This window comes from Pinus tabuliformis, chromosome 6 (genome assembly GCF_031772625.1).
Source record: "Pinus tabuliformis cultivar Carrire ecotype Pingquan chromosome 6, CPIR1, whole genome shotgun sequence".
Classification (NCBI taxonomy): Eukaryota; Viridiplantae; Streptophyta; class Pinopsida; order Pinales; family Pinaceae; genus Pinus; species Pinus tabuliformis.
Genome location: NC_142292.1, coordinates 1,791,902,642 through 1,791,916,695, shown reverse-complemented (window position 1 = coordinate 1,791,916,695; position 14,054 = coordinate 1,791,902,642). Strand labels below are relative to the sequence as shown.

Here is a 14,054-nt window from a genome sequence, read left to right as displayed (position 1 = left end):
AACTATTGTAGGTGACAACAGATCTGTGAAGCGCTGATATGCATCCTAAGGCAGCATCGTAGCTATGGAGGAAGCTTGCCATGTTGGGCCATAGTCATCAAGGGACTTGTTTGATGACTGTTAGGTGGAGTTAGGGCTGCCTAGTGCCCTAACCAGATCAATCATGAACAGCAGGTTGGGACAACACAATGCATGGGACAACAAGGCGACTAGCACACTAGTGTAGCAAAGTAAATGGGACAACAAGGTACATAGTGCTGCTAAGACGCGTGGGACAACAAGATACATAGTGCTGCTAAGACACATGGGACAACAACATGGTATGCTAAAACAAACGGGACAACAACAAGGTATGGCAAGGCAAAGTCGGACAACAGTTGTGACATGGCAGCAAAGGCACATGAGACAACAGCAAGCATGGACAGCATGTCAGGCAAGGCGCAATAGTATGATGTGTACAACATGATCATGAGGTCCATCATTATGATGATGGGTGCATCATGGTGCAGCACGGTGAGGTGCAACATGATGACGAGATGCAACACAATGATAGGTGAAGGAGTCACCTTGGAGAATCAGTTGAAGCAACATGTCTTCAACTGATCTCATGTATCATCTTCTTAGAGATGATCTATGCTCTTATCTAGATAAGTCAAATTGCTGACTTCTGTTGTAAATGTACTCTCTCTCTCTCTCTCTCTGCTGAATTATTGAAGAACATATAAGAAGAATTGATCAAGGGTTTCCCCACATTGGGGTTTGCCCCTGGCTAGTGCCACATCTTGTGTCCTCTTGTCTTGGCTTGTCTTCTGCGATTTATGTTTATGTTCTATTTGTAGTTTACTTTAATGCTGATGTGATTGCTAATCTGGAAAAGATATTGAGTTAATTGTGAAAATTGAAATAAATTGCTCTAAGCATAGAACATACGAAAAATTAACATTAACCTTCTAAATTTGCAAGGGATAAATTTAGGGGTTAACACTTTAGCATGATCATGTTTCTTGGGTACTACATAAGGAATCTTCTTAATTACCTTTGGTCATCATTATATCATTCATTCTTATTCTATATTAATTTTTTCCTTTAGACATTTTAATATGGAACCTTGTGTTGCTTTTATGTGATGGTTTAGTCAATGAATTATGGGATTCATTACATTTTCCAACTACAATAATGCATTATGAGGCACCTACACTTAGTTAATGTTATCCTTTGCATGAGTGCACATACGCAAAAGGTTGGATATAATTAGACGACCAAAATGCAATTTTGATTGCACAACAAATTGTGAAGCTTCTTTGTGTCCATGTAGTTGTCGAAAGATTGCATCTTTAATTTGTTCACATGTTGACGCTTATTGCCAATGATGTTGGGGTGTTGTAAACTCTTGTTACTCCTTGGTTGATTTCCTTGTAGTGGTGGATTTAACTAGATTATTTGACATAGCAATCTTGCATTTTCCTTAGGAATCAAATACATAGATATCATAATTTCATAATGTTGATTTAGTCCAATTTTAGAGGAACTATTAGTTTTTGCCTTCATTCCAAGTCTTTCTTATCTCTAGAATTACTTATAGTTTGTTTGATTTTTTCTTCTTGTTGCATCCATAATTGACACAATAATTGCCTTTAACATTAGATTGGCTATTTTTGCAAATCATTAATCTAGTTTGTTGACATGCTATCTCCTAAGGAGTATCACATCATTTTTGACACCATATTGATTTGACCTAGGCGATTGTGCTTGTGCTATTGACAAATTGATATGATTTGATGGGTTAGGAGATATTCTCTAATACCACTTTCTGGCTAATTGAATTTTCTCTAGTGCCATTTTGTCCACTCCACCTATGGCTTTGGTCGAATGGAGTCTATTGTACTTGGTGCTTCTAATTGAGTTTGATTGAATGCTCACTCAATCTTCATATGGAGACTCATGAGGACTTTTGTTTTCCAAAGAAGACATTGTAAGGAAACCAATGTTGCAAACATTGACATCAGAATAAAATTGGCAAGGTTTCAAAAAACCAAAAAATCATAAAAATCAAGAAAATATCAGTAAAAATCGGCAAACATTGACAAAATTAAGATACCATGAAAACATTACTAAAAATTGGTGAACATCGGTTAGGCCAAAAAGTCTCGATTTCAAGATTTTTTTCGCGATAAAATCAGGATGTTTGCAACATTGAGGGAAATTCTCAAGCATTTCCTTGAACTTAAAGATGGTATTCAGTGCAATCTCGTCTACATTGATTATTTCCCTTGACTTGGCAGGGACATTGAGTGAGGCATGCAATAGGGGCAACCACCTAGAGGAATTGGCCTGTAGACCCCATGCATGAAGCTCAAAGCACCCAACCAATCAAACTAGCCCATTGATCTAACCTCATGAATGTGTAAGGTATGTTGGGTGTATTTTTTATGAAAAAAATTAGTCAAATCATGTTGGGAATGGTTTGCCCCAAATTAGATCGGAACTAATTGAATAAAAAATACATAAAATATTAAAATTATATATACACCAATATAAATCAAAACTATTACACTAAATATTGAAAGTCTGGTCAATTTTATTGCATGTAAGAGTGCAAAAGGCAAAAAATGTATCAAGATATAAAGTTGTGAGATACATAAAATTATACTTATAAGAGAATATTCATAGACAGTACATCATCCTATCATGCAATGAGTACATAGCTCATTTGAAGCTTGGCTCGTTAGATTGACTCAACTGACTATGGGAATTTGAAGTTTTGCTTTCCTTGGTGAATGGCATCAACAACTGATGCCATTTTATGTTTTAAACCAACCTAGATCCATCTTAACTCCGGATCTACCAAGCGCCGAGAGGGATCAAATCTGTTTGCATCTCAAGAGATTTGATCCTTCTCGACGCTTGGAAGATACGGAGTTAATATGGATCTAGGCTAGTTTAATTATTAATTATAATTATAATTAGTAATAATATATTTATTTTATTTTATTTTGACCTAGTCAAAATGTTTACATCACATTACATCACATTACAACATCTCTATCATACTGAGCTAGAGAACCTCTTGGCATAACAAATATATTTTAATCATATATTAGTTTTTCAATTAAATTATGATTTGAAAAACCATTGTTAATAAAATTAGATATATTAAATGTAACATCCATTTGTTTGACACTTTTAACATTTTTCTAAAATCTTTTTATTAAGAGTGGAATTTAAAAATCAAACAAATCATGGTCTAGAGAACTTCATTACCAGTTGTTTTGACATTTTTGATTATCAAAATTTTTGAATATACTTTATGGAAAAATTTACTTGTGAAAAATAAATAATTTTCAAATTTTACTCCATCCCTACTCGTCAGTGCTATGAGATTGAAATCCACATCAAAATCCACGGCCATGAAAGCTAATAACATTAGAATCTTATGTTAAACACAAATATTGTGCCAAAGTTTTACTAAAGTCCTCTGTCGCAATCGAAATTTAAATATGAAAACAAAGACAAAAATAGGGTTTTCGAAATATTAATACTCATTTCAAATTAATCTGCAACAACAAATGGAAGTTACGTAACTTGAAACAAGGATTCGCAGTTGGAGAACAAATGGATTATTCTAGGGCATATTATCTCGGATTGTATGTCATCTTCTACTTTTAGGAGGAGATGGTCTTTGCTCGGTGTTCTGCAATGTCGACATCGCCGAAGTGGTCGTTCAGAATCCAATCCCCGGGGGCGGGATCTCTCATCCATAAGCCCTTCTTTTTCGTTTTTGCCTTTTCTTTTCTGCTTGTTTCTTTACATTGTTGCTGCGGCGCCACCTCCGGTATCACGCAATTGCTGGCCAACGAAGTGGCCACTCCGCCCACCAATGTTGCGTAACACCTCTGTTCCTTGCATAAACAAAGAAACGAAAATCTTAATATTTTCTTGGAAACCAAATGTTTCACGTACATACAAAACCCTAACATTGCCAAACAAAGATATTGCGAATCTTGAAATGACATTTTAGAGAATGTGAGAGTGCATACCAAGCTTGAGTCCCGCCAAGTTCGCTCAACAGAGATATGAGAGAAGATAACTTATTCAAGGTGTTTGATAGATCCAAAGTTAAGATGGATCTAGGCTGGTTTAATTCCCCCCTTTAAATAGACTATGTTCCATGTGAATACCATGGGTCAATAACATGGTTTCTCATAAAATTGGACCTCAAACCACTGGTAACTTGATCAAGTCAAGTTTATTTAGGGCGTTTGTAGATCCAAAATTAAGATGGACCTAGGCTGGTTTAATTATTGATTATAATTAATTATAATATATATATATATATATATATATATATATATATATATATATATATATATATATATTAATTTTATTTCTTTTTTAAATTTATTCTTATTTTTATTGTAATTTCACCGAGTCAAAATGTTTTAATTAATAATTTTTATTTTTATGTTATGCAATTTGACCAAGTAAAAATGTCTACATAACAGGGTAGGACAGGACAACATCTCTTCTATACTGGGCTGGAGAGCGCCTCTCAGCGCAATCAATTGGCACCGTTGGGAACCTTCTAGGATTCAAATAATTGGCATTGTTACCTATCCTTCTAGCTGGGGCACCCATAGTAAATTTTTTGCATTATCACTTGTATTTTGTTGAGCAGAGCAGATGGGGGACATCGATTAGCTCTCCTTGATGGGTTGGTTGTATTCTCATTTTTGGGCACTTTCATGTTTCCCAAGGCAGTTCACGTTGTTTGAGGCACTTCACATATATCAGGGTATTGGCTGTACCTCTTAAAGCAGTTCTGGGTATATTTATGGACACTTGAACCCCTCCTATGCATGCCCCTTGTCACACAATGAAACACCACCCTTATTGGTAAGTTTATTCACTGATTTTCACATGCTTTGAGGGCCAGTTTGCACCTACAGCACTTGTGGCGTTCATTGGGGTACTTGATGACTTGGAAGGCTGATGTGGATAATGTATCACTCTCTTGGTTTGCCTTAGTTGATGTTGACATAGCTTGGATGAAATATTTGAAGAACAAGTGAGCTGGAATGAAGATTAATTGCACTATACTTTGACGTCGTTTGGCTGGATGGGGGTTTTATGACCCAAATTTTGACTTGTAGAAACAACTTCCATATTTTTGGAGTGCCTTGACCCAAGGCATGACCATGGGCCTTCATTTAGAGCATTATTTGGCAGTATTTGACCACTATATCAATTGATTTATGGAGCTGTTATCATGATGCCACTCCTTTAATGGATTATCGTCATATCTCCATAACGTCATTGCACTAGAAAAGGAACGATGTTGGAGGTTGGTTGACTAGGGAGTTTCCTTCACCATGTTTTGTGGCTGGTTTCACTCTTCTTCAAAGGAACAATGACCACCTACAATATTTTTGGAGCCTTTGGAGAGCATCCGTTTCATGGGAGTATTTTTGTTGTTAAGGGCTTATCTATGTGGTGAATTTCTGTCTTGGTTATTTCTTCTACATATTGAGAGGCATTATTGTGTTTATTCAAGACTAAGAAATGGCTGCTAAGGTCGATCAATTTGAAGGGAAACTTTGTCACTTGGAAGGACGATGCCTAGAGGCTCTTCTCACACGCTCTCCTTTGTTGGTTTGGGGCAAGTTTTAATCCTCCTTGCTAGTCCATACTCCAAAGTTTCTTAGTAAGGGTTTTGATTCTATTTCATGCCATAGTCATTCTTGTGGTTGAAGGCTTTCTCTATGGAGGTATCCCTTCTAGTGGGGCCACAACGTCATGATTTTTCCTTGATTGGCTGAGGGGATAATTTAGCTATTGGGTTCAAATCTCCCCCTAATCCACAAACACCGGGTAACTGACTTAATAAGATTTTCTTCTTGATTTCATCTTGCCACTTGATTCCTCTAGACTCCATAGCCCTAAAAGGTTATTGGCCTTGATCTTTTATCCGTGCATAACTTCTTCTTTTTTTTTTTTCCTTTTTTCCACAAAAAACCAAAAAAAATATCCAGAAAAACATTTTACTAAGACTACCTTTGATATTGCCTTGTGCTTCTTTGACTAAGCCTTAGTGATTCTAGTAGGGAAGCCCCCCTTGTGTCAAAGGAGAGCTGGCCTAAAGTGAAAAAACAGGCTGCTGAGGTGACATTGTGTAACCTTCCTAAAGGTTCCTGTCAGATTGTGCATTGAGGATTGGGGCTTTTATCACATAGTACAATTTTGATGGTAACAGGCACCACTGGGATGCCTATAGGATACAAAAAGTTGGAACTTGGGACCACTAAGCAACCTGTTCTCCTTCTAGGCTTCAATATGAGTATCCCACAATTCCCATCTCTAGGGGTGCAGAAAGAAGGGATACATGGTCTTATGTGATGTATATTCTGAACTCTGGAAAAATTGTCATCTGCGCTGAAAGCTGAAAAATACCTCAAATTCCATCTTCCCATGTGATGCTTGATGGTTTTGATTATGTCACGAGACATCTTGAAACGGGGCCTCCACTTCAACTTCTAGTGTTAAAATGTATGTTAGCATTTGACAAATTGATAGAACAAATTAATTCAATTCCAAAAAGGAGGCTCACTGGCCAACATGACTAGGTCAAAGGTGGTAAACTAGATGACGAACAAGGTTAATTTTCTTTGATGATTGGACAAATGAATGTTTTCGCTTTATGTTCTCATTTCTTTTGGCTTGTTATTTCAGCCCCTAAACTGACCATTTGGATCTGTTTTGACTTGAATCAGTGAACTTTGATCCTGGACTAGCTGGTTTGAGCATGAACCATCCCTAAATCAATTTGGACGGATAATTCAGACCACTTAGGTGAAATGCTAATCAGAGCAGACCAGTTTAATTTGAATTTCCATTTCTAAGAACATTGACTGTTGGCTATAGGCAGCATTAATCCTCTTGACCCCTCCCTTTGTCATGGTGGTAAACTAGATGACGAACAAGGTTAATTTTCTTTGATGATTGGACAAATGAATGTTTTCGCTTTATGATCTCATTTCTTTTGGCTTGTTATTTCAGCCTCTAAACTGACCATTTGGATCTGTTTTGACTTGAATTAGTGAACTTTGATCCTGGACTAGCTGGTTTGAGCATGAACCATCCCTAAATCAATTTGGACGGATAATTCAGACCACTTAGGTGAAATGCTAATCAGAACAGACCAGTTTAATTTGAATTGCCATTTCTAAGAACATTGACTGTTGGCTATAGGCAGCATTAATCCTCTTGACCCCTCCCTTTGTGGTAATAACTTCCTTGTCCATGCTATGTCTCTTTACTGGCTCCCCTTCACTTTAAAGGATTTTCTCCAACCAATTTTTGTCCCCTTGTGTCATTTCATTTTCTGTTTTTGTTTATTCTTTTTTTTCATATAGTTTTTAAGGTGGTGTTCTGCACCTCTCATTTTATTTGGTTATTTTTTTCTCGTGTAGTCACGGCTGTTGACCTATTTTGGTCTTCATTGGCATTAATACAAATCTTTATTTCAATTTCAATTTTTCCACTGATGTTATGTTTCTCTTGAGAGAGTTCTTTTTGTTGGGATCTTCTTTCTAGGGCTCACTTGATCACATTTCCTTGATGCGAGTGTTTTCTTATACAGAGTATATTTCCTCAACAGTAAAAGAGGAATCATCTCTTAGAATCTAGAGAAGCCTGCTGTTTTAAGTCATGGTGGTTCAGCAAAGCCTAGACTTGTTGCCCAGAATAAAAAGGTAATTAAGAGGAAAAATGAATAAAAATAATTTCTTACAGTTAGCCTAAATGTTTTATTAAATAATTTGATTATTATTGACATCAGATGATTTGTAGGGTAGGACTTTTGGTTCTTTTGGTTGAGGCACTTTTCTTTCGGTATAGGTAAAATTAATCTCCAATACTATAAAAGTCTTTATATATGCAGTTCTATATGATCAATAGGGAAAATCGTTGTTTTGAAGTGGGGTACTACCAGTCTAGTTGGTTTTTGAAGGAACACAGGCATTGAAGGCCACACCCTTAAATAATATTTTTCTGTGGGTTGAAATCCTTTTAACTTGTTAGAACCACAACATTGTTTAATGCCAGTTGATTTCATATTATGGTTCAAAACTTGGTTGTTTGTCTGTTGCGCCCAATTCTAGCCTGACCTACTTTCCAACACATTTAACTTGCAAATGCTGATGTTTTGAAAACTTAATAGTCTCTTCCATGTTATTTCCTTTGAAGGTTCATGCATATCACAATCAGGTTTGGGGGTAATGATGTTATCTTAGTAAGCAGTTAGTCATATGAAATCGCATGCATTACATGCATGGGTAATAAGTTATTACCTATTCATGCTATTTCCTTAGAAAATTGCTGTTTCTTGTTTTCTCTATTTGTATTATGGACTGATGATTTTACTGTATGTTTTCCCAATCCTGTAGCTTGATTGTCATGAATGTTTGAAATGGTCTCTTACAGCAATCACTACCTGTGCACTCTCCATCTATTGCTCAGCATGATCCGAGGCACTACATGGCTTCTGGCTTTCCTGCTTCACATGCTACACAAGAGGGTTTTTCTGGTCCTGCACCAAGCCAAGGGGGAGGGTTATATGCTATTCAAACGCTTCCTACACCAGCAAATCAGGGTATGATCAAATGTTTTGGCTTCAGTGCAAATTATTTTGTTGTCCATCTTTGTGGATTCTATATTTAATTTTTGTTGTTCTTGTAGAGTTTTGGGTATGTTCAATGTGCTTAATTGATTTTTGCTCTGGCAATACTGTTAGGTAATCAGTTACCTCCAGTTCAGGGAAGTGAATACCAACGTGAGCAGGGGCAGCAACCTAATTCAGTAGGGTAGATCCTAAGTATGTGTATACTATATAGTGTAGACATGCTTTGGCATATATTGATTTATCATGTTGGTTAGCCGGATGGAAATTAAGCTTGGGATTTATCCCATTGAGAACAGATTTTTCACACAAGCATGGAAAGAGTATTTTAATTTTGTGGAGAGGACAAGTTCTGCATAGTTGGAAGCCGATTGATGGGCTGCTTATTTGTTGTGGGGATGTGATATCCAAAGGAATGCCTTTTAATGCCTTGGGATGGTTTCTGTGATTTACTCTTCTATGTGTACAAACTGTATGCTCTGCATGCTTAAATATTTTATGCAATTTGAGGGGCGCCGATGGCATTGCACGTGGTTGCTCTGACAACCTGTAGGTATTAAACTATGTATGCAGGTTCTTGTTTGACCTGCTGCTACATTGGTACTGAGAAATGATCACATCACCATTTCCTTTGCGCAGGTTGTGCATTGGCTTAGAGATTGTTTTCTCATGAGTATGGGGCATTTTATGTTTTCTCAAATTTTATTGACATTATAATCAGTTATTTATAATCATCCTCAGTGTCTAATATTTACTTATGCCATAGTTGTGAATGATGTTGTATGGATATGTATAATTGATGCTCGAAGTTCTATTCTTTTGATTATGAACAAGGCACGCTGTTGGCTTTTCACAATAGTTTGCATTTTCATTGCAGTCCGTGATTATGCTTGGCATTGTCATCATTTGTTCCCTTTTAGATGATCATATTCAATATCTTGCAGCTGTTTCAAGGAGATCGGCTATTTTTATTCTTATTTTTATTGTAAGATGTGTTTTTTAATATTGAGCTGGTGAAGCTCAAGGTGTAAATGTAACTTCATAGTTATTAGCTAACTCACCATGGCTTCAGAGGTCCGCACCTATCACTTGCTACATGTTTTACATCAAAGATACAACTGGGATCAATCTAGTGTAAGCTTTCAGCAAGAGGTGCATATAACACTTTTAACAATTCGAATGCTAGCTATGAAAATGACATTTGTGTCTCAACCACTTCAGCGTGGAGTACATAAAATGATACAAAACTGTCATTTGTGTGGCAATGGCTCTACTACTTGTTCTGTCTCTGTCTACTACCTCTATTATTTGATATTCATAAATGATAATGATCAGCTGGCCGTAGGCTATATATCCAACGTCTTAGAAGTAAAAAACAAAGTATGCACCGATAAGCAAACTGACATTCAAACATTAACACAATTCTTTTATTGCCCCTTTACATCCTAAGTTCACATCCTAATTTCTCCAATCATCATAGGAGATTTGAATTGCTTTGCAAACCTTGTTTATACCCTGATATGTCGGTAAGGCTATAGTGTATAACATCCACTGTTATGAAGCCGATACATGTTATCTGTACAAATGTTCTTCTTACGTGAGGTATAATGTTCTCATTACTGTAACAACTGATGATGATTACAAATATTGCACAGATTATGAAATTCTTGTACAGAAAATAATTTAACAAAATATTTTTACTTAACAAACATTTTCTAATCATTACTTAGCTTAAAGGATCATTATATATTCTTCTAAAAATGAGAATCTGCAATTCACGTTAAATTGCCAACATTATCTTCTGGTTTGGAGGTGTGCATGTCTTGCACAAATAAACATAGCTCTTACAAACACCAACCAGATGCACAACAACTTCATATGTATTCGAATAGTGTTAAGGCTTTTGTCGCAATCAAACAAAAACACCAACAATGTAGCCTACAGATTTAGAAAAGCAACGTAGCATCCATCATTGAGATGCTCTTAGAATTTATTTTACATCTTAATAACATTGTTTTTACCTTTTGAATTGAGTTACTATAATGTTGCTTGGACAACTAGCCGGCTACTTGCATTAATGATTCATAAGAAAACCTTGATCTTGAATACTTGCATTAATGTTTCATAAACCTACTTTAATATTGAATACCGGCAGCCCCGGATGCGGGTGCTTGCGGTGAACATTAAAATGATGGGACAGGGTTCGGGCGAGGCAGATCGCCACCTGCCTGACCAGTACGAGAAGTGTAAAAGGGATACGACATCTGGCGCATGGCATGAGTGTAAAGATCGGTTTATGGGATTCTATTACAAACGGTTCGGCTTGCACATCAGGTTCAGAGTTATGGATACCACCTCCGCACGCACCAGCCTGTATCAGAAGGCGAGCTCCATCAATGCAGAGGTAATGGGAGGAGCCTCCCGAGGCGTGACAAAGAATGATAAGGTCAGGGGAGGTCCTGGGGAGGCGGCAACTTCGCTGGTTTATCTGCTCTTCTCGCTCGCCTCCGGTCTCGCATCGAACTTCAGGTCGCCTGAAGGGAAACGGGTTCCTCTGTCGCTTGGCTTGGCCCTCTCAGTGAAGCAAAATCTTCTCCTCTCAGTGTTTCTTTTCGGTGTTCTATACTGTTGTTTTCATTTCCAAATCTCGGTAACTCATCTCTTTTTCTGGTCATTGGTTTCGGATACAAGCAGGGATTACTCTGAACCAGGTTTGGCTCACCAGGAGGACGGGTTCAAGCTCAGCAAAGGCGGTTCGGTTAGAAGGCAAAGCTGTTGCCAACAGTTGGTTAGTGCTCGGGTGCTGCATTCCTGGACCTCGGCTGTTGTTATTTTCAAGATGCCTCGTCTGCGACCAAGGATGGGCTGCCGTAGAGGACAGCCGAGGCGCGCACCAACCGAATCGTCTTCCAGTGAATTGTCAGGGGGGCATCGCCCTTTAACTCGAAGCAGACGAGGGAGATCCCGCGCCACCAGCTCCCGCCCTGGGCCTGTCCCAACCTCTAGTTCCGCCATCTTTACCTTTGATAGCGCACTGAACAGACCCAGGATCACTGCCTATTTCACGGTGGTTTTTCAGGAAGAAAGCCAAGCCGAAGATACAAGGACTCAGCCAGGGGGTTCGAGGGCAATCCCGGCTCCCTCTTCTTCCTTTCAGTTGAATGTTGAAAATGCTCCTCGGCAGGCGGCAAATGAACAGACATGCAGAGCTCAGGATGCGATGATGGTTGACCCGGGCCCCTCTGCTCAGAACGCGGCTCAAGCAGAGGATCTGCCAGATATTGGTTGGTGTCGTATTATAGAAGAGTCCCCTGATGATTAGCTCGTCCACCCAAGCCTCTTCTTCTGGTTGTGTGCCCCTCACCACTGGGCATGATTGTAAGGCTGATAGTTTCTGGGATCTTTGGTGTTTCTTAGTTTTTTGGAGATTTTTGCACTGTCTTATGTATCTCAGATCGGTCCCCTGCGTGGGTCATAAAATTAGACAGTTTTCACATATGTTTTTTTGGATAGTTATGCCTCCTACCGGAGCAGAGCTCTTGACTTTGGTCATGATGTAAATTTACCTTTACTCTGTTAATAGAAATAGTTTTATGTAGAAAAAAAGGTATTGAATACCGGCAGTAATGATTCATAAGCAAACCTTAATATTGAATGCTCACAATTTCACCCAGTACATGATCAAAAGGGTGACATTTTTCATGTATCCATATTGATCGTTGAGTATGGCATTATTACGTGCCTTTTGTTTGGTAAATGACCCTTTATTAAAAGAGAGCTTTATCTTAGCCGTAGATGCCACAACTGAGGGCCACCCAAAATTTGCTACTTGGATTGTTGTGTTGAGATTCACCACATCTACTTGTAGACGATCCCGTGGATAAAATCACGTTTTTTTAAGTTAATTTAACGAATTGACTGCAATCTACTTCACCACTCTTCTTTCACACAAATATAATATTTATGAACTAATGTGACCCTTACATTTCACAGTAAAAACTCACATTAAATGTTCATTAAAAAAACACAAAAAATATCATCATGATTGTCTGGAAGTATTTCGAATCTAAAATTGTTATATATATATATATATATATATATATATATATATATATATATATGACTTAGTATTGGATGCTTTTCTAGAGCCAAGCCTCGAGGCCATCTGTTTCGGTTAGGGTATGCAATTTCATAAAATGGCTGTATAGGCCACTGTCACATAGTTGCAAAGCAAGTTGAGACTTGGACCAAAAAATAAGCAAATTGGGAAAAACAAGAGTTTACAAGGATTGCCTTAGCTTGGTTTCATATTCCAAGAGGTCTCTTGGACTTCTCATAACTCCTCATGTTCACTTGCAGATTTTTGCCTTTGACACAAGTGAATATTTCTATTTGCATAGTCCTCGGGGATTATGATTCAAACACTCCCCACTTTAATTCGAAAGGGTGTATGTGGGTCCAAGAGGAGAACTGTAATGTAGAGGCAAATAGTAGTTAATTGTTGTATTTGCTCTTCGAATATAGTTGTTTAAGATCTCAAACCAAATGGGTAGTAGAAGATGAAGTCTTGTACCAGTGGATGGCTCCCAGTGTTGCAGTAAGAATATTGCAACTCCAAAGGGTCTCGACTTTCATTGTCAACTTGGGGTTCATACAAACTTAAGAGGGCTCGATGCTTTGTGTGCAACATGTATTTTATGCAGGTGAAAACACTGAGATGAAATTTAGTTACTAAAAGTCCAGTCTAAGGTAAAATTCAAAATTGCAAGAAATAAATGATAGTAAGCAAATCTATATTAATTGCAAGAAAAGAAAGCAAACCATTTTAACTATGATGAGATGAAAATGTGTCTACTCTATTATGCAGAGGAAGCAAACTCACAACTAAAACAAAACATGTAAATATCAAACCTTAATGTTGCAGGGAACAACAACTAAGTTAAGGAATCTACTTGGTCTCATGGCTTCTAAACTTCATCTCAGGGCTCAGGGATGTTGTAACACATCAAGGAAAGACTAACCATGCATTGGATGCAAGTTTGGTTGAGTTTCGAAAGCAAAACACAAACTGCTACTTGAGTCTTTGTTTTGCTACAAGAGTGTTGTGAGCAATAAAATGTGCTAAGGATGCAGTTTGAGGGTGGAATGAGCTAGGGAAGGCTAAAAAATGATCAAATAAGCATGCCCATGTACTCGTGTCAATGGTAGACATGACTATTCAACGAATGAGTGACTAGAGAGTATCTTGTGGTTTTGCAAAATAGGAAATTGTATCGTGACAACACATATAAATGATTAACAACAATTAAAGATCAATATCCAGAGTGAATTTATGGATGAGAATAGGTGCTAACAAAACAAAATAATCATTGCTAGGACT

General features: G+C 37.6%; 1 pseudogene across 1 annotated transcript in view; it reads left to right on the top strand.

Annotated features, from left to right (window-relative positions):
* LOC149266179 (uncharacterized) overlaps positions 1-9,408 on the top strand; it is a 209,289-nt pseudogene extending 199,881 nt beyond the window's left edge. Inside the window, exons 11-12 of the transcript XR_016260118.1 lie at positions 8,479-8,647; positions 8,789-9,408. The product of XR_016260118.1 is annotated as an uncharacterized LOC149266179 (transcript). The remainder of the gene's footprint in view (positions 1-8,478; positions 8,648-8,788) is intronic.
* The last annotated feature ends 4,646 nt before the right edge of the window (positions 9,409-14,054 follow it).